The sequence below is a fragment of the Corylus avellana genome, chromosome 7 (assembly GCF_965113065.1).
Source record: "Corylus avellana chromosome 7, dhCorAvel1.hap1.2, whole genome shotgun sequence".
Classification (NCBI taxonomy): domain Eukaryota; kingdom Viridiplantae; phylum Streptophyta; class Magnoliopsida; order Fagales; family Betulaceae; genus Corylus; species Corylus avellana.
In genome coordinates this window covers 19,468,815-19,493,184 of record NC_142496.1, presented here as the reverse complement: position 1 = coordinate 19,493,184, position 24,370 = coordinate 19,468,815, and the positions used below count along the sequence as shown (strand labels likewise).

General features: G+C 34.7%; 1 pseudogene; it reads left to right on the top strand.

Annotated features, from left to right (window-relative positions):
* The first annotated feature begins 1,968 nt into the window (after nucleotides 1-1,968).
* LOC132185142 (aspartic proteinase 36-like) lies at nucleotides 1,969-14,512 on the top strand (annotated as a pseudogene).
* The last annotated feature ends 9,858 nt before the right edge of the window (nucleotides 14,513-24,370 follow it).

Below are 24,370 nucleotides of genomic sequence, written 5' to 3'. Positions count from 1 at the left end.
AAAGGCAACCAGATTTGGTTTGAGGAAAAAAAAAAAAAAAAAAAGATTTGTTTTGGGACTATGTGTTTTGATTTTTGAGAAATGTTGCATTCCTCATTACCATTTGGTCTTGTTCTTGTGAGGGATAATTAATGTATGAGAATGTTAGATGCAACATTTAAACTTAATTATTGTGTTATAATGTGAAAGTGACATAATATTGAGCTTTAAGATGGTATTCCAAGTTACTTGAGAAAAAGTTTCCACTAAAAGTGACCTGCTTAATGACAAAAAGAAACTTACTAGAATCAATGTGATACATAGGGAAAACAGGATTTTAAGAAGGCACCTCTTGCATACATTTTGAACTCATTAAGTTGAAAGTTTTGACAAAGGCCCCAAATTACAAGGGGGGCAAACTAATCCAAATACAAATTAACAATATAATGTATACAAGTAATCCTATCTAATCTATGAGATGCCATTGAGATGAGCACTATGAGATGTGATTGATATGAGCAGCATTATCCATCTGTGGTTGTGAGTTGAGAAATTCCTTGAAGGTAGGTTTCTGTAGCGAGTGAGAGTCTTGGTTAACAATTACAAGTGTCCCACACATGTTCATCCTCCTTGGTCTTAGAAAACCCACAACTAACTTCCTGCAAGAGACTGAAATGAATCCAAAAAGACATACAAAGTATAATCCAAAACCACAATAAACAACTCATTTCATGAATTAATGCTAAGTTTAATGCTAAGACATTTCTGCAAACAAATAAAATAAAATAAAAAAATAAAAAAAAATAAAAAACTTTTTTTTGCCATACATGTCAAAACACCAGCAAACATGAAGTCCGGAACAAACAAATTTTCTCACGATTAATTTTCTTTTTCTCAATTCTCTCAAAAAAAAAAAAAAAACTATAAAACATCACTCAATTCACACAACTAAAATACCAAGTATTGAATCTGAGTGTCAAAAAAAAAAAAAAAAAAAAAAAAAAGAAATTGCCTCAATACAAAATGACTCAGAAAACTTATAATTCAAAAAAGCACACAATAACCCAAATCAAAGAACCCACCCTGAAAGGATATTTGGTATTGGTGTTTGGCGTTGGATTTTGAGTGTGGATTTGACTCCGCCTCAATTTTTTTTTTTTTTTTGGCCCAGACGCAGACAAAGACGAACAGGCGACGAAAAATTGACAAGCGACAGTCCACCAAAAGCGGCAGAAAGCCCGCGCGATTCAAGCAGCGCCTCCACCTCAATTTTTTTTTTTTTTAGCCTAGACGCAGCAGCGAATGCATTTTTTCTTTAGGTTTTCTGAAAAAGAGGAAGAACAGGCAGAGGAAGAAGAAGGGTAAAGCTGGGATTTCCTTTTTTAGACATGATGAAGAAGTGGGTTTTGGGAGGGACAGTCTTTTGGCATCTAAAAACAGTGGGTTTGGGAGGAAAGTGGTTTTAGCCACGTGGCACAATTTGGACCTTTAATCTTCTAATTCAAGAATCTGGAATTCCAAGGGATCCAGATCCTAGATAGTGCTACATGTCTATTGACCGTATTATAGGGACAATTAGGACAAGGTGGCAGGGTGGTACTGAGATATTACATTAACAAGTTCAAATAAGATATTTCAGGATGGTACTGAAATATCTATTCACCTCTCCAAGTGTTATTTAGGGTTATTGTGCTTTTTTCACAACCAATAAGATATTAACAAGTTCCAATTTGGTCCTATTAATTCTACATAAGATAGTTTCCAAAGTCAACCAATCATCAAGACTTTGATCAACTTCTACAGTACTACTTGTATAGATATTACAATCAAAAGAGACATCTCTTAAGTATTTACGTGAGGAAGGCAATGCATGACTCTTTCAGTCTCTCTTCCAAACCATCTTCCATCTCGAGCCATGGCTAACCTACTAGCCTCTGTGCTTCTCGTCTTCTCATTCCTAATAGACTCTCTGATCATTCTCTATAGCCCATGATTCTCCCTCTCCAACTCTCTTCCCCTAGTCTTTCCCATCTTGATCATCATCATCATCTCCGATGCAATCTCCACAATTCAGTCCACCCCCGCGCTCGCATGAGACTCTACGACGATCTTGTCTTCGACGGGTTCTCTTTAACTCTATTAATATTTTTTGGATTATTTTATTAAATCGTTAATTTGGTGTTAATTATCGACCGTATGTACATTGAGGCTTTTGGATTTTGGTCTTGTAGTTACCATACGACGCAGCTGTGGATTGGGACGCCTCCACAGCAATTCGTACTTCTTGTGGATATAGGAAGCACTATGACGTACATTCCGTTCTCCGACTGTACACTCTGTGGGATGCATCAAGTTCGGTTTTGCTTTTAATTAACCATTTACCACAAGTCTGTCAACCGCCTACCTACCGTCACCATATTGTCATCAACTGACATCCAACTTACAGTGATCGGTAGGCGGAATAAAAATAATATTTTGACTTCGGTTTGGTTTGGTAGGAGGTCAAACTTTTTTTTTTTTTGTCACTTGACCAGTTTTTCAAGTGAATTTTGAATTTTATTTGGTAGGTTTCCTTATTGTTTTGTCCTGTTGATTTGTGGTTGTCCTTTGGGTCCGTGTTCTATAGATTTATATATATGCTTTACTGATTCTGTAGTTACAAAGAAGTTGATAAATCTTAACATAAAAACTTGCAATCAACATTTAACCGACCACCTATTAATTGAAAGATTTGATAATGCGGAAATATAAATAATGAGAAAGAGACACAAGACTAAGGTGGTTCGGCAATATGTCTATATCCACACACTAAAGCCCTATAGGCTACATTTTGCTTTTATTGAATGATTTGATAGTATATAGGATGCCTCAATATATAGAAGCTAAATGGAGAGAGACTCTCATACATTAGCAATGTGGGACAAGCCCACATATACTTGAACATTTCCCCTCAAACTCAAGGTAGAGACTTGTGAAATCTTGAATTTGTTTCTTGATCGGCGACGAAGACCGAGATTGTGGCCGGAAACTTGTTGGAGGCGATGGCGGCCGAGGGAGGTGGCTGGAGTTGATGGCGCCGGAATTTGAAACATCGGCGGTTGTGAACTTCAATTATTATGGACGGGATTTCAACATCGGCAACTTTTGTCTGGAATGGGCCAAACATGGGCCATAAAATGAAGCCAACTATGGGCTAAAAAAGGGCTTGGGTTTTAAACAATACCACAAAAGCTAGTCTTAGATTTTAAATAGAGGTGTCAATGCAGGCGGTTTCCTAACCGCTTAACCATATTAACCACTAACCGCCTAACCTCTATAACCACCTAATGGTTAACAATTAGAGGTTATTAGGTTTACTAGCCGTAACTGCTAACCGCCTTTTTATATAATATATTTTTATAATTATAATTATAATAATATTTATACATATAACATAATTACTTAATCATTAAATCACACATTTTTTTTTTAGATAATTAAATCACAATTTGAGTATTAATATATTATCACTATAGTTTATATGATTATATCACATGATTAATTGAGCATTAAATCATTTGATTATATAATAGCAAATTATACATATACAATATGATATAACTCATAAGTATACCAATTCATACTAATACAACAATTAAGTATTTAGAGACTTAGTTCCAATGTATGTTATAACCTTTTAAGTCTATATATGTTATAAATTATAATTATACATATATGCATATGAATAATATAAATGTATAAGATCAATACTTAATCATATGATTCAATGACAATTCAAATACTTTATTTAAGTTAATCATATTATTAATGTACAATGATAATGTGATTCGTATAATATCAAATTAAGTAATTGTCATTAGATTAAACAATGTGTTACTTATAACCACAATTGAAGTATTAATGTATTATCATTATAATTTTAGTAATTTATATATTATCACTATAATTGATATGATTCATTTCAAAAAATATAATTGATATGATTATATCATATGATGAATTGATCATTAAATCATATGATTATATAATAACAAATAATACATATATAATATGATATAACTCGTAAGTCTAAAAGTTAATTATATTATTCATGTACAATGATAATCACAATTGAATTAAACAATGTGTTACTTATAACCATAATTGAATCAAAGTATTATTATTCATTAGATACTTTGTAAGTATTTTTGTTGGCTTCATTTCGTTCCAAAATGCAGAGGCTACTGTTCACGGGCTCAAACACTAATATAGAATGCTCAGAATCCAATCTCCACCCTTCATAATGAGGATTCACGTGTCATGAACATCCCTAAAAAATTTCAACTCAATCAGACCACAAACGCTCATCGATCGGAGCTATTAATCATGAAAGGACAGCATTTCCAGAATGCAGTTTTTCCTCCATTGCAGCCCTGTCGGGACAGGCCCTTTCCCTGTCCGGACAGCAATTCTAGAAACATAAATTCTTGTCCTGCCAAGGCTGTCCGGACAGCAAGACAGCCTGACCGGGCAGCAGTTCCAGAAACATGTTTTTTCTTCCTCCGCAAGGCCCTTTCCGGACAGGCACTTAACCTGTCCGGACACCTCGTAGATTTTTTTGCCCAAAACGTGTTTTTAATGTGGACCCAGGTCTAGGGTTTTGTAAATGTTATAAATACATCTTTATAGAAGAGAAATAGACGAATTCTGCATCTAGCGTTCGCCGTCATGTGCTAAGAGAGTCTTGATATAGATCGATAGCTCTCTCTCTTAGAGTGATCATTTGTTTTACTTGTTGATTGTTAAAATGAAGTCAACCGGAGTTCCGGTGAAGGGAGATCACGTATAAGGATTGTGCCAGTTGTCTCTGGAAAGGGCTACTGCGGTAGAAGGCAAGTGGGTCGCTTGTCTTATGCAAAATAGTGTCAATTGCAAAGGTTTTGTAAGTGTGAACTTCTTGTAATCCTTTAGGCCCCCGTTTGGTTCGCGGATTAGACCCTTGGATTGGACTAGCTAACACTAGGTATAGCTAGTCCTTTGTTTGGTAACACTCTATTCCTGAGAATAGTTATTCCCATGGGATTACTAATCCTATATACATGGGGTTAGCTAAGCCACTCAAAAACGAGTGGCTTAGCTAATCCTTTCCTGTGGGATTAAAATTATCGTGTAAATTGCCCACAAAAACCCTACCCTTCTAGCACCCACGTCTCTCAAGGAGACTCTGCAAAACGATCTCCATCTCTCAAAGAGCAACGATCTCTCTTCTTTGCGCAAGCGATCTCTCTCCCCCTCTCTTCTCTTCGATTTCTCTTCTTTGTTTCTTGGTTATTTCATTCTCTCTCTATTTCTTGGATTTTTTTTTCTCTGTAACGTTTCTCTGTTTTTTTTTTTTTTTTTTCTTTTTCTTTTTATTCTCTGTATCGTTTCTCTTTGATTCTGTTTAGGCTTTTTTTTAAAAAAAAATAATAATAATAATTTTTTTTTTTAATTCTGTTTCTCCATCTCTCTTTCTCTATACTTTCTCAGTTTGATTTTTAATTCAATTATATATATATATATATATAACCTATGTTCAAGCGTACAACCTGTGTTCAAACGTATATATATATACACACACGCTTGAACACAGGTTATTCATACCTGTTCAAGCGTGTGTGTGTGTATATATATACCCAAAACGTTTCTGAGTTTTTTTTTATTTTTCTTCTGTTTTTTTATTTCTTTTGATTCTCTGTATCGTTTCTCTTTGATTCTGTTTAGGGTTTTTTTTTTTTTTATTCTGTTTCCGCATCTCTCTTTCTCTATACTTTCTTAGTGTGATTTCTAATTCAGTTATATATATATATATATATATATATATATATAACTGAATTAAAAATCACACTGATATATATACACACACACTTGAACACAGGTTATTTATACCTGTTCAAGCGTGTATATATATATAAAATTATATATACATGACATAACTAAAAAAAAAAAATTATAGTAAAATTGTTTATGTTTCAAAAAAAAAAAAAAAAGAATGAAAGTCCTTAATAATATAAATTGTATTTATATTATAAGGGTATTTTAGGAAATAATATCACAATACAATTCCATTCACCAACATATTGCACTGTACCAAACGAAGGAATAGGATTAGGTAGTCTATTCCAGCGTTACAACCAAACAAAGGAATAGGACTAGCTAATCTATTCCCAGTGGTAGCTAATCCTTTTACTGAGTTAGTTGATTCCCTAGGTTTGGTTGCCCCAGAGAGGTTTTACGTTTAGAGAGTTCTCTAATTGGTTTCTTCTTCGTAACCAAAATATCTGTGTTCTTTATTGATTATTGCATATCTGTTTTGGTTGATTATAAATTGTTAGGTCAGATCTATTTCTGCATAATTTTGTGTGAAACACCTATACATTCAAAATAGGTGTTATTTGGAGTCGATTAGGTTTTTCATACTTTATACTTAGAAAACATATATCACATTATCTTAGATTCTTAGATCTAAGATGGTTTTTTTATATGTTGGGTTGAATTTTTTTTTTTTTTTTTTTTTTTTTTTTTTTTAAAGTTAACTGGTTATGATTTAATATTTAAAGTACAAGTAAATATAAATTTGGGGCCGAATATTTTTGATTTTTCAATATGGGATCTTTTTATAGCAATTGGGCCCAAGAAAAAACTAAAAATACAAAAAACAAATTAGGGTAAAAAATGCTACAGTGATTAAAAAAAAAATCCAAAAAAGCCCAATTTTGAAAAAGCGGTTAGCGGGTAGTTACCTATTTTACTAACCGCTAATCGCCTAGCGGTTAGCGGTTGCGGGTAGTGAAATCTAATAACCGCTAAGGTGGTTACGGTTAATGGTTTTTGCCAATAATCGCTAACTGTAACCGTATTGACGCCCCTAATTTTAAACAATAACACAAAAGTCAAAATATGGGTCTATGTCAAATATAACAATAGACCACCAAATAATGGGACAACAATGGGCCAAAAATAGGTCTAGGTCAATAAAGGACCAAGAAAAGATCAAATGAATGAGTTCAACAAAGGGCCAAAACGATACGGGCAACTATGGCCTCTTTTGAGTTTTTTTTTTTTTTTTTTCTTTTTTTTTTTTCCTTCATAGCTACTTGGGCCAACATGCTTTTTTGGGCTATTTTCTTTTCTTTTCTTAACCGATTCTTTCTTTCTTTCTTTCTTTCTTTTTTTTTTTTTTTTTCTTGCCGAAAAATGTGGCCAGAGATGGGCAGCCGATTAGTACGACGATGGCAGCAGGCTGGGATAGTGGACTAGGCCAAGCATTGTGTTGGAGTATTGCTAAAGTGGATTGGACCCTGAAAGTGGGCTGGATACAAAGGCCATATTGACCCAAAAAGAACTGATCCGAATAGATTGGATTCAAAAGGTTGGATCCGAGTGGGTGGACCTGGTCCTAACAAGAATGTATTTTTTTTTTTCTTCCTCTTTTTCAGGCTGGCATGTGTAAAACACGCACATATCTGCATTGGGGGCACGAATTGCACGTGCATAGGACTCTTGGCGCGTGAAAGGACACTACAAGTCCGGCAACTCTTCCAGACGGCGTGTGGTACATTTGATGAGGCTGATCTTGGCGAATATGGATTCAGCTGTCCTTGATCTATATATATTGGCACTATTTTTGAGGTGAAAAGCATTTTGAGGAGGCACGTGGGCGCGTTGAAAGTTGTCGTCGGGGCTTGGACGAACTAGAAAGCGGTACAGACAACATGTTCTCAGCATGGACACGCAGATCATCTACTTCTAGTTAAGGACCGGCGATGGTGTTTTGGAACGGGACGACTGCGGCAGTGTGCGAGGTCCGGAGGCTGTCCGTGAAGGAGGGCTCCACTGACAGAAGTGGCACATGGCGGGGCGTCTATGGACGGTTGGGAATAATTCTAACGAGGTTCTATAGATCAGCAGTGTAACGACCTAAAGAAAAAGCACTAGCCACATCTGCACTTTTACCCAAAAAGGACTAGTCAATTTGGAGCTTTCCTAGAATTCATTATAAAGCTCAGTTTCACCAAGTCACTAGGCAATGTGAGACTTAGCATCCATGACTAACTTTATAAACCACCCACTCTATGTGGACTTCTTCTCATCTTCCCAATATGGGACCAGGGTGTTACAAACTTCCCCTCTTAAATTTTTGACGTCCTCATCAGGGCCACGTCATGCAGTGCTCCAGTACCACATGACCGGACTTGACTAGGTGGCTCTGATACCATTTGTAACAACCTAGGAAAAAGTGCTAGTCACATCTGCGCTTTTACCCAAAAAATTAGTGAATTTGGAGCTTTCCTAGAATTCATTATAAAGCTCAGTTTCACCTATTAACTAGGCAATGTGAGACTTAGCACCCATGACTATCTTTATAAATCATCAACTCTATGTGGGCTTCTTCTCATCTTTCCAATATGGGACCAGAGTGTTATAGGCAGCCTCCGATTCTAGATCTGGTGGTTACTTCTACTACTGCCTGATGGTGGTGTGTGGTGGCCGATGGTGGTGCGTGAGCTCGTGGGAGAACAGTTTGAACCTTCTTTTGGCGTGTGATGGAGTGTGTATTGGTGGTTTTAGCTGATCTTAACTGCTATGGACTCGGCGGCACCTGATCTATTGAATGGTACGATCAGTGAGGTGATCAAAGGACAGTGGCGGCCCATGAAGAGGTCGGCAGTTCCACTAGGTGGCGCGTGGTGACGCTTGTAGGGATGTTCATGATGGATCTTCCACAAAACAGTAGATTTGAACCTCGCAAGCTTGTTTCTGGAATTATTTTTCTAAATTGGGCTACGATAAAGGTGTAGAACAAATTTTGAAATTATTTTCCAGATCTGGCTGAAAACAAAGAACCAATGTGACGGGTGGAAATCACCCCACATGTTTTCTGACCGGCGAAAACATGTGGTACCAACACCCAAAATAAAACGGCAAAAGAAAATGCCAAAGACTTTGTGCAACAGAAAACACAACGTCTGTGCAACAACAAAAATAAATTTGCAAAAATTTTTGTGATTGTGAAAACAATCTGAAACAAAGAAAAAAGAAATTACAGGGAAATAGAAACAAAAGACCTAAGAAATTACAGGGAAACAAAAGAATTAACCCAGAATCTAACAACTAGCGTTAGCCTATTAGCTCTGATAGTGGCGGAGCCACATGTAGGCTAGAGGTGGCCGCGGCCCCCACAAGTGTAACGACCTAGATTTTAAAAACTCTCATATAAACAATATTAAATAGATTAAATGAGTAAATGAATAAATTAGATCAATGATATGTGGATTAATGATATTAAATAACTATTTAGTGTTAAAGGTATATTACATTGATTTTTGACCTCTTATGTATATTACTTCAATTCTAAAAATTTAGCTTCACTAATATGTTTATAGGCATAATCAAACCCAATCTAGTGAATAAATTATTTATATTGGTGTTTAGCGAAGTCAGAAATTAATTTGAAGTTTTTCAGTTTTTAGACTAAAAAGCAGTGTCTTAATTTTCATACTGTCTAAATGGGATTAAAACTGCTAAAGTAAGATACCAAGGCTAGCCTCTTTTGTTGAAAGCTTAAAGTCTTCTAGTAATAAGGGTTATAGTAAATATCATGATTATAATGATTTAATAAGGCAAGTGGCCAAGTGGGAATGCAAATAGATTAAAGCCTAAAGTTGAACCGGAAACTTTGTATAGGCCAAAATAGACTCAAACGAACTCGGATGAAGTTGAACCGAAAATATAAAATGTTTATCTCGGTGTCCTCTATCTACTCTCAAAATTTCATGTCAATCGGAGTATGTTTGGACATTGAAAAATGGATCGGGATACACTGCCCTCATTTTGGACGAAAATACTATTTGGTATAGAGCATGAAATATGGACTAGGTTCATTCTTTTGGTTAAATACATCTCAACCCTTAGATCAAATATGTAAAAATAAATCCTAACCATTCATTCTCTTATAAATAGAGCCTAAGCTAAATTCACTTTCACTTAAGTTTTTACAATCTTAGAACAAGTAAAATTGTTTGCTCCTCTTTTCATTTTACTTCTTAGTTCTAGTCAAATACCATATAGCTTAGATCTTTCTTGTAGTGTTCAAGTGTTTTTCTAAACTAGCTACCTAGAGAAGATTTGGTGGAGTTTTACTTCTAAGGATTTTTGGGTAAGTGTTTCTTGTATAAATATCATGATTTATTGCTTGTATCACTTGTTCTCATTTAATTGTTTAAAGACCCAATAAGCGTATAATGTAAAATAGCGTAATAGATACAAGTGAATTAATAATAATGAGTTAGTAGACAAAATCAATTAAAGGCTTATGATATTATCTATATATTATTTACTTTACAGCTTTTACATTCGGTCATTTCTTTTATTGTCATTTAAACTTTAATTCATATTCTTGGCGGTCATCCCGGGAATATGAATTCAGTATTTACATTCAGTCATTTCTTTTATTGTCATTTAAATTTTAATTCATATTTTTGGCGGTCATCCCCAAAATATGAATTCAGTATTTATATTCAGTCATTTCTTTTATTGTCATTTAAATTTTAATTCATATTTTTGGCGGTCATCCCCGGAATATGAATTCAGTATTTACATTCAGTCATTTCTTTTATTGTCATTTAAATTTTGATTCATACTTTGGTAGGTACGGACCATTGGTCTCATCTCCGAAATATGAGTCATGTTTTATATATATTATTTATAATACTAGTTTGTATTTAGTGATACTGGCCCTTAGCCTCGTCACCAAAAATGAATTCAGGCATAAAGCTAGTATAAGTGACTATCTTAGATTAATATAATAAAATGAGTAAGTAAAGATGAAGTGACGGATAATAAATAAATATAAAAAGATGAGGGTCTTTAAACAATGCTATTATTAGAGAATGAACTAAGTATTGTTTGTATGTATGTATTATATGCATAAGTGGAGCAGAATACTACACTAAGGAGAGTAAGTATGGATATACTTACTGAGTACTAGCTTTGTTTTATTGTTATATGAATTCTTATTTTGTCTTATGAATATAATTTTGCAATATAACTGCTGCATAATGTGTCTAATAAAATTGGCTGATAAGATAGCCACCTTAAGAACAAGCTGGGTGGATTGCCGCGAGGAACTGTCAGTATCTCAATGGATGAGGTATATAACCGTCCAACAGGCCTAATATATAACTAAGCTGGGGCGGTGTAGTTGCCAGCACCAAACAGGTAAACCTCTAAAGTGTGAGGGACATAACGGACGTAAGCGAGCTGAGAGCTCATGACAAGAGGTCTGAAGAAAGATTATCATAAGATACAAACTAATCTGTCATTACGCTGCATTCACAACTCATTCATTATTATATATTTTAGTCTTTAATCTTACTTGTTCAAACTAGTCTTTTTAGTCTTTATCTCTAGGAAAATAGATTACTCACTTGTTTGCCTATGTAAATATGATAACGTCATATTTACATAGATCTTGATGCAGGGATAGAAAGTGAGGACGATGGTCCTTTTACTGGTTTTGATGGTTGATAGACCATCTGCTGCAGGATTTATGCTTACTCTATGGAGCAAGTCTCATTTATGTTAATCGCTTTTATTATGTATGGTGATGTGTGTAAACTTAATAAATATTACTATGATAATTTAGGTGCCGTCTGTAGCATATATTTGATACACCTAGTGTGTGCATATGTTGTAATGAAAACCATATTTCTATTTTATTTAATAATATATCACTTCGAGGTATTTCAGTCAGCTCAATTGTATTGTGTAAGTTATTCCTAGGTCATAGAAAAAGAAAAAAAATACACATACTCCGCTGTAAGATTGTATTTTCTAAAGTTGCAGCGTCACAACTTCGATATTTACTAGTTCAAATATCGGGGCGTTACAACAAGAAATATTTTTTAAAAAAATTGAGCACAAGTCCAGCTATTGAGCACTCGTCCAACTACATAGGGCCCTCATAAGGAATTAAAAAAAAAAAATTAATTAAAAAAAAAATTGAGTACTTGTCCAGCTATTGAGCACACGATCAGCTACATAGGGCCCCTCTAAGTATTGAAAAAATAAAGAAATAAAAAATTATTGTTGTTGGCTGGTCTGCTCCATCCTCTATGGCCCCTCAAGTTATTAAAAAAAAAAAAAAATTGTTTCTTTTCCTTCTTTCTCATGCACTCGCAGCCACACTTCCTCTGAGTTCTCTCCCTTTCTCTTCTCCGTCTCTCTCCCTCAATCCCTTTGGCTCTCAAATGCTCTCTCTCTTAGACAGACGTAGTTACGCAGAGATGCTCCAGCTCCAACTCCAACTCCAAGCCATAATCATTGATAAGCAATAAATTGCATTTGTAACTTGTAAGAGTGAAGATCCGAAGATCAGATATCAAGTGGGTTTTGCATCCTTTGTTCCCTTAAAAATTAGAATTGATTTAAGGTTAATTTTATTCGTTAAATCTTGATTTTTTTTCCCCTTGATGAAATAAGAGCACCCAAAAATTGTTTATTATTTGAATGGGTGTCATATTGTTCTGTCTTTTTAGGGCAGCAATGGAAGTCAGGAACTGATTACTGATTCAATCAGTCTGATTGAGATTTGGCCCATTTGGGGACTTGGATTTTTACCCGTGACAGCTGCAAGCCTCCGACACTAATGTATTCCATAATCCCAAGAATCTGGTTACTTGTTTTTATTCTGTAAGTGTTATATTGATGATGTTCAGGCTGTTCAACTATTGTGTTATGACATTGTTTAGCAATTAAGAGAATGACACATGTTAGTGGTAGTAGTGTCAGTGTGGTATCCATTGGGCCATTATAAATAGTTGAATTTGTTTAGCAATTAACATAATTGTAAGATGGCCCACATATATACAAAATAAAGCACATCTTATAAACACGGAGGATGATTTTCTTGCAAATAGTTTAGTTTTCTATATTGAAAGGGAAATTGCTGAGAGCTTCGATTTAGATTCGATACTTGATGATTTTGTACTTCTAAGAGACCGTAAAGTGCAGTTCTAGCCACTTTTTGTGTATATTATGTCTTTTTGATATAGTGCCGACATGTTACATATCTAATATATCAATTTGAGCACATATTTATGAACTTTTATAGATAATTTTTTGTGATGCATATATTGTGTGAATTACCAAATTTTTAGGGTGAAGAAAATTTGTAGGACGCCAAAAAAAAATTTTAGGACGTGGAAAAATTTTTTTAGGGCCTTTACATTATGAAATGTCTGGCTCCGCCACTAAGCTTTGATACCATGAAAGATTTTATAATGCGGAAATATAAATAAAGAGAAAGAGACATAAGATTAAGGTGGTTCGGCAATATGCCTACATCCGCACACTAAAACCCTATAGACTACATCTTGCTTTTATTGAGTGGTTTGATAGTACATAGGATGCCTAAATATATAGAAGCCAAAGGGAGAGAAACTCTCATGCATTAGCAATGTGGGACAAGCCCACATATACTCTAACATTAATCGACTAACCGATTAATCAAAAAAGTCGAAACTATTTATTGTCGGTCAATTAATCAACTTAGCCGACTTTCATGATTCGGTAGGCGAAAATGCACCTATGGACACCGACCGAACCGATACCCCTGCTCCTCGCTTTAGTGGAAGATTGATTGAAAGCTAATATTATATGTTGTTGTAGAAGACATATGAACCATTAAAGTGCAGTAGTAATTGCAGCAGTTGTGACAGTGCTAAACGACAATGTAGTTACGAGAGATTGTATGCTGAGATGAGCCGTAACAGTGGGGTGCTTGCTGAGGACACCATATCCTTTGGCGACGAAAGTAAATTTGTGCCCCAGCGCACTGTTTTTGGCTGTGAAAACATGGAAACTAGTGCGATTTACACCCAACGCGTCGATGGAATAATTGTTTTGGGTTGTAGTCCGCTTAGCGTGATGGATCAACTTGTCGGGAAGGGTGTTATTGATGACTCATTTTCATTATGTTTTGGTGGAATGGATGTGGGCGGGGTGCCATGATTCTTGGTCGTATTTCTACACTGCAAGCTATGGTGTTTACCCGTTCAGACCCTTCTCGCAGGTCAAGTAAAATAAATAAATAAATAAATAAATATATATATATATATATATATATATATATATATAGTTAGAATTCATTTTGTGCATTTCATCTCATGCGTATGCTTTTTGTATTGGGATGTCAATAGTCCATATTACAATATTGAGTTGAAGCAAATACGTGTTGCTGAGAAAGCCATTGAAGTTAAGCCCAATAATCTTTGATGGAGACTATGGAACAATCCTAGATAGTGGAACTACAAATGCTTACCTTCCAACATAAGCTTTTCTTGCATTTAAGAATGCTTTAAGACTTTCGTTTTTTTTTTTTTTCAATGCGGGGGAAGGGTGTGGGGGATTAAAGCACTAGCAATTAATTGTCTAAATTTCATTTCATTTTCTAAATGATAGAAATTTGAACTGTATCCTGACTTTCGGGTCGAGGAGGATGAGTATTGACTGAGAGGTTCTGCTCTCAAGGCCGAGGAATAAGCGCTACCTATGCATTAGATGATGTCTGTTTGATACACATCTGATTTTTAAACCTGATAATTAGTCATAGGTTAGCAGATGCTTTTGTTATGGTTGATTTGGTCTGTTGTTGATGACCGTATCTTTAACTTCGGTTATGATTTACTTCAGAGATTTTTGTTCTGTTTGTAAGAGCTTTATGCCCGCAATTTTTATCAATGAATGAGTATGGTATGTTCCCTTTCTCAAAAAAAAAAAAAAAAAAAATTTTCTCCAAATCGGTCTGGAGGAAATATCCTCCAGCCCATGTAAAATAGTGTCAAATGTCTGTAAACATTTAAAAGTCACATTAAATTTAGTCTAAATTAGTAAAATGTTATTAATGAGATTAAGAATTTAATGTGTATTTTAAATATTTATAGACACTTAGCACAATTTTATATGGGTTTGAAGATATTTCCTCCAGACTGGTTTGGAGGAAATTTTTGTCATTGTCTAAATGTAGGAAAAATTCCTAAAAGAATCACATAAAATAGATCGATCATAGCAATATCAACAAATACCCATCAATTTTCTTTTTGTTTCTATATCGAACCCAAGCGCACTCTCTGCTAGGGTTCCATCTCTAGCACGTCACCTCATTGGTGACTTGTCACAATGGCACATCACCAATTGGTGATGTGTCAAAGTTACATGTCACCTTATTGGTGACCCACCACACTGCCACGTTACCAATTGGCAATTACTAAAATGCATTTTAATTATAAAGGCTAATTAAACCAGTTTTTTAATGCATAATTTTTTAACCGATTTTTTTAAGAGTGAACCTATTTTTACTTAAAAAAATCAGTCATTATATTTAAAGAGTTTTCCATATATAAACTATTAAATAAATTAAGTATTATTAATTTCAAAATCAAATAAAGAAACAAATAATACAAATCAAGCTATTATGTATTATTATGTTTAATCACTTTAATATGTATATGACATAGTATTGTATCAACTAGATGAACTAGATAAAAAAATATATAAAAAAAAATGTCATTGCATTATTAATCAAAAATAATAAAAAACTATTTCCAAAAAACTTAAGTTGCTTGGGTTTAGTCGTTTAATAAAAACTAATAAAAAAACCGGTTTTTTAAGAGGCATAAAGATTATTAATGGCAAAATTTCATTGCTTTATTTCTTGTTTTTTTTAAAAAAAATATATATATAATTGTATATTAATTATTAATTGTATAGATTAATGTTGGATTTTTACACACCATAATGATTAATTGGGTATTTATTTTTTTTATTTCATTAGCCAAAATTATATTTATTAATAAAAAAATAGAACAAAAAATGATAATTTGAAAAATACTCGTTTAACGTTCGCAAACATGTGATTCAGTGACAATTCAAATACTTAATCATATTATTTATGTACAATGATAATGTGATTTGTAGTCTTTAATTTATTTTTAAAAAATGAGTATGGCTATCAAATTTTCATTGTGGTGTTCTCAAAAAATGAGCTAGTATGACAATTCAAAAACTGAGTATGGCTGGTGTTCTCCTAGTATTAAGTAGATATTATTTCTAAAAACCAAGTGAGCGAACTAAAAGCCAGTTTTGTTTTGTTTTTTTTTTTTTTTTTTTCTTATTTAAAAAATAATATTTTGGTGATGTGCCACAAGTGGCAGGTCACCAATATGGTGACGTGCCAAAGTGGCATGTCACCAATATAGTGACATGCCAACGTCACCAATTGGTGATATGTCAACGTAACATGTCACCAATAGGCAATTAATTAATTATTAAATTAAATGCATTTTAATTATAACAATAATTAATTGGTATACAATATATAATTATATCTATGATTATAAGTATCTATATAATATATAATTGAATGATAAAAGTTAATTAGTGATTCATTGACAATTTAAATACTTAATCATATTATTCATGTACAATGATAATGTGATTTGTAGTCTTTAATTTATTTTTAAAAAATGAGTATGGCTGTCACATTTTCATTGTGGGTGTTCTCAAAAACATCCAACATTAATGGATGTTTTTGTATACCGTAATGTTATATGTTACATTTTTATTTCACAATGTTGACGTGACAGTGTCAATCACTCTTTAGATTTCTTTTTTAACAATGATTAATCTAAGGGTTAGTTGAGACCGACTCATGATCGGTATTGTAAAATAATTGTGGGCTAAAAATAAAGTTTCTAGCATTACTCTTATGTATAATCTATTATTGTTTCAAATATTGCTGAGCACAAAATGATGTATATTTAGTCTATTATTTCCTTCTTTCTCTTCATGGTGTGTATTAAAGCTGTTGGCGATAAAATCCATTATGGGTCTCACTATCTCTCAACCACCCTTCATTATCTCCACTATCTCTCCACTACCTCACATTATCCCTCAATCACCTGAAGGGAGAACATGGAGGGAGCGGTTACACAAATAAAACCCTATAAAAGGGAACTCAAGGCATCAGGTAGAGGTGAGATCGATCAATTACTTCTCAGTATTATATTAGCTCATGCTATATTTTGACTCCATATACGACTGCTAACTTAAGCATTGGAGAGTCTCTGGCAAAGGTCGGGGGACTCCTTTGATGCTCTTGTTATTTTGTAGGAGCATGAAGATCGAAGATCAAAGATGCCGCGAAGAACGCGAAGATCTCACCAATCGGAGACTGTTAGACCAAAAAATGCTCCTCGCTGAGCCTCACCATGGCCAAGCTTCGCTACGCCTCACCATGGCCGAGCTTTGCTGCGCCTCACCATGGTCGAGCTTTGCTGCGCCACACCATGACCGTGCTTCACCGACACTTGCCATCGCTAAGCCTCGCTATGGCCGACATTCGCCTATGGTCACCATCACTGAGCCTGCAGAGCTTCGTTGAGCCTCGCCATCGCCGAGCCTGCCGAGCTTCGTCGAGCCTCTCCCTCGCCCTCGCCTATGGTTGCAGGGCCTCGCCATCGCCAAATTTCACAGGTCACCACCGAGAGAATACATTCTCCAAGCACAGTGTGCCCAAGAATATCTTTGATAAAGCACAAAAAGTCAACCCCTCCAAGAAACAAGTCCCCAGGTTTATTAATGTTCAATTCATTATTACTGCATCCTATAAAAAAATGGTAAAAATATCATGTTTTGCCAGGTCACTTCTATTGCTTGGATGCATGCACTTGATTGGTTTTTTTCTCATTTTGTACAGAAAATATTCTGAGGATAAATTTCCGATGATAAATTTCCGAGGAAGATCCCAAGTCACAATTCTGAGGAAGAAGATCCTGAAAAATTCCGAGAAGAAAATTTCCGAGGAATCCGAGAAGACAATTTACGAGGAATCCGAGAAGAAAATTTTCGAGGAAACATTTCCAAGCAATTCCGAGGAGAAAATTTCCAAGGATAAATTTCCGAGGAGAAGAATTTCCGAAGAGAAAATATTCCTAGGAAAAATCCCGAGTCCCAATTCCGAGGAAGAGGATCCCGAGAGTCATATCTTTGAGAAAAAATTTCCAAGGAAGAAAGCCCGAGCATCGAAAGCTCAATAACTTGCGACTGTCAAACTTCGAAAATACTTGAATCTATGAAGCTCAACTCAACTGTCAAGGCAACTTGCCGATAGAGATGCAAGACGTCCTTATCTGCCAAAGATTTCTCAATGTGCCCTTGCCTCAAGTATGCTCAACAAGGAAGAGGGACCAACGTTGGTAACTCTTCAGCAGTTTATGAACAAAGTTGAAAAGTTCATCAACCAGGAGAAAACCATTAGGGCTCTATTTGGTTTGAAAAGCATGGGGGTGTCTGGTTTGAAGACCATCTTCAAAATTTTGAAAAAACGGCTTGGTGAGCTCAAGGGAAGCAATCATCCTAGCCATGGTTGGATCGAGAAGCTTCCGCGTAAAGACCTTTCAGCCCAAGTGCAACAATGAAGGCCTCAAGCTACACCTTCACTTGCTACAAGAGAAGCGGGGCCAGCCCCAAGTAACCATGGCAGTATACCAGGAGAAAGCGGTTCAGCACTTCAGTCAAAAGGTCAAGAACCGAAGTCACCATTGCCACCAAGGACCCAGCTAAGGGGAAAACTAGCTCTAAATTAGGAAGGACCGTACAAGGTAGTTGGATGTTGAGGAATTGGAGCGCAACATCTCGAGGAGTTCGAAGTGAAAGCACTCCTGAGGCCATAAAATGCCAAACACCTCAAGCACTAGGTGAAATATTCAGGTAAATATAGCCGACAAGGCACTTTACCCAAAAAGAATCGTCAGGAAATATAGCCGTAAAGGCGCTTTCCCGAGCATAAACATTTGTGAAATATAGCCGTAAAGGCGCTATTCAAACTCAGCCCAACTAAGAATTTAAAACCTCCACGCAGGTTAATTCTAAGGCTGAACCCCTCGGTGAAATATAGCCAAGGCGCTTTCTTGAGATTAACCTCAGTGAAATATAGCCAATACGCTTTCCCGAGGATAACATTCCAAAAATATAGTTGTAAAAGCGCTTTCCAAGCTTAACCCATTAAGAGCATTCTCAATGGAGGAGCCATATTTTTATGTAAAATGGCTTCTCAAAACTCACTTTTATCTAGTTTAGTTAAGCCATTTTTAAATGTCTCTACATCCGATTAGCGATATTTCTATCTATTCTATTAAAATATTATTAAAAGAGAACATGGGAAAAGTTTTGGGAAAAAGAGAACATGCAGAAAAAAAGTAGGAAAAGATTTGGGAAAAAGAGAAAATAGGTGAGAGAAACCATAAAAAATAAAACAGCTCCCTTGAAAAGTGCTGCTACATTTAGCTTTTTTTTTAGCTCTCCTAAACAAATATCTATTTTACATTTTCTTTTGGCTAATCCAATGTAGAAGGTTTTTTAAACATTTGAAGAGTCATTTTAGATAAAAGTAACATTTAGCTATTCCATTGGGAATGCTCTAAGAACATAAAGCCTCTGAAGAAGGATTGTTCAAGGGTTAAACTACCTCGGAGAAATAAAACCGAGAACATAAAGACTCTAAAGAAGGATTGTTCAAAGGGGCTTTCCCGAGGCTGAGCATTCTGCCGAGCATCCTGCCAAGCAATCACAAAAATTAAACTCTTAACTTTTATTTTTAAGATTGTGAAAAGAAAAAGGGAACAAGCGAGACAATAAAGTTGAGCAAAAGACCTTTTTCTCACTTAAGCTTATTCAAAGATTTTTTTAACAAGTCTTTAGCCTTAGAAGGGCCAGCTTCGAGAGCTCCAGGGCTTCCCGAGTTTACATAAGAGTCTTGATGCCCGACTAGCTAGACAAGTCAACCATGGGAATGGGGGGGGGGGGGGGGTAACTGTTGGGGATAAAATCCGTTATGGTTCCCACTATCTCTCAACCACCCTCCATTATCTCCACTATCTCTCTACTACCTCACAATATCTCTCAATCGCTAGAAGGGAGAACATGGAGTGAGCGGTTACACAAACAAAACCCTATAAAAAGGAACTCAAGGCATCAGGTAGGGGAGGGTCGATCAATTACTTCTCAGTATTATATTAGCTCATGCTATATTTTGACTCTATATATGATTGCTAACTTAAGCATCAGAGAGTATCCGGCAAAGGCCCGGGGACCCCTTTGATGCTCTTGTTATTTTGTAGGAGGCCGACGATCGAAGATCAAAGACTCCTCAAAGAACGCGAAGATCTCACAAATAGGAGACTGTTAGACCAAAAAATGCTCTAACAGAAGCATACAAAGGTTAGTGGTGCCTATTACCTAGGAATTTTTCAAAATGGAGATGATCCGACTATTTAATTTTATGGAATATGTTATTCTTAGTTAATTTTCTCTTTCTCCACACGAAGGGGTATCTCAATTAAATTTTCTTGATTTGTGACAGGGATTATTTTTCAGAATACCCTTGTGACTTATGATAGGGAGCACAATAAGATTGGCTTTTGGAAAACTAATTGTTTTGAACTATGGAAGAGTTTGCATTACCTTGATCCTCGTATTTAAGAGTCCCTGTCATCATTTGTTCTTGTCCACCCTTTGGGGTTTGGAGAGGTTTGTGGAACCTATACAGTTTCGTGCTCCTTCCAAGACCTTTTGGTTGTGTCATCTTTGACACACCATATATTACTGCCTTAATTGGTGATTCATTTTCTTGGTCTTCGTGCCAAGAAATCATAGGCCCATGTTATTTATTTGATATATTGCCTCTTTTTTTTTATTTATTATTATTATTTTTCCCTGTTTACCTTGTCTAATATTGTGGTTTAGTGGCTTTTTGTTTGGGTTACCTAGCCCGTTATTGAAATTTGTTATTTCATTTTTTATGTATTTACAAAACAAAGAAAGAATAAAAATGTAGGATTTTCATAGAAAACAAAGATTAGAGGTATTTTCAAAAAAGGGTTTCTAATACAAATTGTCAGTTTCCTTAAACTTGTTGAGTCGTGGACTCACACATATAATTGTGGAGTAATGATATAAAGATGACTAAAGTTCTCCAGAGTATTCCCAAATGTAATATGTCTTTTAAAATCACAATTGAATTTGAAATAGTCATTATTGAATTTTGATATATTGGTGACTTTAAAAGTCACATCACATTTGAGAGGACTCTAGTCCTCCTTGTATTACTACTCATAATTGTGATAATTTTAAAGATGTTGCAAGAGAAGAAGTGACGTAGTGGCGGTACATGATTCTACTACTATCATGCTTACAACTAGTTCATTGTTATTTGAAGCTTGTAGTTTATCCACATCTCACAACTGTTGCGCAAGTAGCTGATCATGAAGAGTTCTTGTTTGCTTGGAAGTTTCTTGGGTCTGCAGCCAGCTAGTTGTTAGGAGTCTTAGGAGTCGTTTTTCTTTTTGTTAGTTTGTTTACATCTTTTAATAAGTGGGCACTATTTATGAATAATGTTATAAGTCCTTGTATCTGTCGAAGAATGATGTGGCTCTTAAAATCACTATTGTGCTTGTCATTGATTACTACTAGATTTTGATCAAATAGTGATTTTAAAAGCCACCGTACTCAATAAAAGTATTGAATAGTTATTTTGCAAAACTTATTTTGAGTGTGATTCTCTTCTCTTGTTGGTGTGACACCATCTCTTGGGGTGATGCCAACCTTTTGTGTTAATATTATCTATCAGTATATTTCTTGGTAAGCTTATATTTGCTTCTAGCCAGCTTCAAGAAGAAGCTGATGAGGACCCGTATACTTGTTTTTTTGATTACTTTCTTCCTTCGCGTTTTCTAATTAAGGGATCTATGTAACTCTTCTGGCTATTTACTTATGGACAAAGTTTTCTTCCAAACTGGGTTGGAAGAATTTCTTTCAGCCTAGTCTATAAAAATGACAAGTGTCCTTTTTTTTAATAAAATATGAGATACACATGAGTTTTTAACAAAAGTTATTCCAACTTGTCCATACTATTAAAAAAACATATGTATTTCACATGTTCAATAGACACATGACACTTTTATATATTAGGTTGAAGGAAATTCCTTCAACCCAGTTTGGAAGAAAAATTTGCCATTTACTTATTAAATAAGTTTGGGGTCGTTACGGTGACACTTCAAGTTAATTAATTTTGGGGGCGTTAGAATGTTTAACATGGATTGATTTATGAATATTTTTTCCAAATTATGCATTATATGTTTTGATGAAAAATTATACTATGTATGGATTTCATGTTACGTATAAAGGAAAGAAAAAGAAAAGAAAAATGCATAAGCAGTAATATATATAAGAGAAATTTGTGTCAATATTTTGCATATATTTTTCCCATATTATCTTACAAATCAACTATTAGATTTGTGAACTTATGTGAATCCCACATAAGTCAATTATGGGCCTCACAAATCTAATGGTTGGTCTATTGAATCTGTAAGAGAATATGAGAGAAATATGAACAAATTATAGATACCAATCATTTATATATTTATAAATATATGTATATAATTTAAAAGAAGTAAAAGAAAGTAATTTTACATAGATTTATAAATATATGTATATAATTTGTTTGTAAGCCTAGCATTTTTCAAAAAAATTGATTCATAATTTTACGACCCAGATATCCTCGGAGAGGACAACCTTACTACATGTTATGAATTTGATCAATCGAAGTCCAAGCTCATAATGTATGAATTTGATCCATCAAAGTCCGAGCTCATAGGGGAAATTTTTAATTTTTAATTTTTAATTTTTAATTTTTTTTAAAAAAGAAATTTATTCTAAGTGACACGTGCCACACTATAATTAATATTGATGTGGTATATTAATGGATTATGTCAACTTTCTAACAATAGGAACAATTTACTTTTTTTCTTCTTCTTTTTTTTTTTGTTTTTTGTTTTTTGTTTTTTGTTTTTGTTTTTGTTTTTGTTTGTTTGTTTGTTTTTTTTTTTTTTTGCCTACCCTAGAGAGTAATTAATCAAATTTTAAAGTTCATGGAGCTATTTATCAAAACATCAAACCACATGGATAAAAATGATTTATCCCAATAAGTTAATGATAAAGAGAAAGGTGTATTTTGCAAGTCAAAAGTTTTGTTAAAAAGTTCAGTGAAAAATATTTATGAAGAAATGTTTAGACAAATGATTGTTGTTTTCTCAAAAAATCTAAGGTGTTTTCCAGCAAGGTGTAGTTTTCGGTTTATAATGTAATGTGAAAATATATAACACGAGTCCAATATACCTAGAAGGGTGTTGAATTAGTATGTGCTAATATAATGCAAAATTAAAAATTTATTAACCACAAACAAACAATAACCAAAATATAAAAAGCAAAAAAATAATTGATACATATATATTGGTGACGAAGTGGAAACCTTTTGAAGAACTTTTCAAAAGTAAAACCACTTACAGACAACATGCCTAGAAAATCAATCCACTAAGAATAATTTAAGTTGTACAAGTAATCACACTTACAAAACCTTTGTAACAGACTTCCTCTCGTACCAAGACAAGTGACACACTTGTCTTTTACCGTAGTAGCTTCAGAATCTCTGAGCAATTCTTCTTCTTGATCTTCTATACTGGAACTCCAATAGGGATTCAACAGATTTTCATGTATTATATATCTCGGTGGTTAGCAATAACCAAAACTCTAAGAGATCACTAACTTGAAGCTCTAGGTCTAAAACTTTCTCTTAGCACACTGAGATATATAATAAAATCTCCTTACAATTTCATTCTTAGAAGCCCCCTTAAAAAGACTTGAAAATCTTGAGTTGCAAGAAAGGGACCTAATTCCAGAATATTGTAGAAATCGAAAATCCGTTCGGACGAGTAAGTGGTCCGTTCAAACATTACTAGGTTAAACTTTGAAAACATGGTTTTTTCGAGCGGCACATCCGAACGACCTTTGGAGCGAAGCTTGGAACGAGGACCTTGGGTTATCCTCTGTTCAAATGATCTTTGAAACGCCAAACAGAACGAAGCTCTTGGGAAAGACTTCATTCTTCATCCGTTCGAACGCCACTTGAAATGAACCTCTCCAGAGATCTTCCGTTCGAACGACACTTGGAACGGAACTTAGAACGGATCCCTCAAGAATTCTTTCGTTTGAAAGACACATGGAACGGCGCTTAGAATGGAACATTCGGTCAAACTTCATCAAAACATTTTGTCTAAAACCAAATTACATCAAAATATTTTGAGCACCGAATTAGCCAACACTAAAAACCTAACATAATGAGTCATACGCAAATTAATATAATTTCTTTCAACAAATTATGATCAAGGTCCAATTTGGTCCTAATAAATCAACCTAAGATAGTTTTCAATATCGGCCAATCACTTTGATCCACCCAGTCTCATGTGTAAAGAAATAA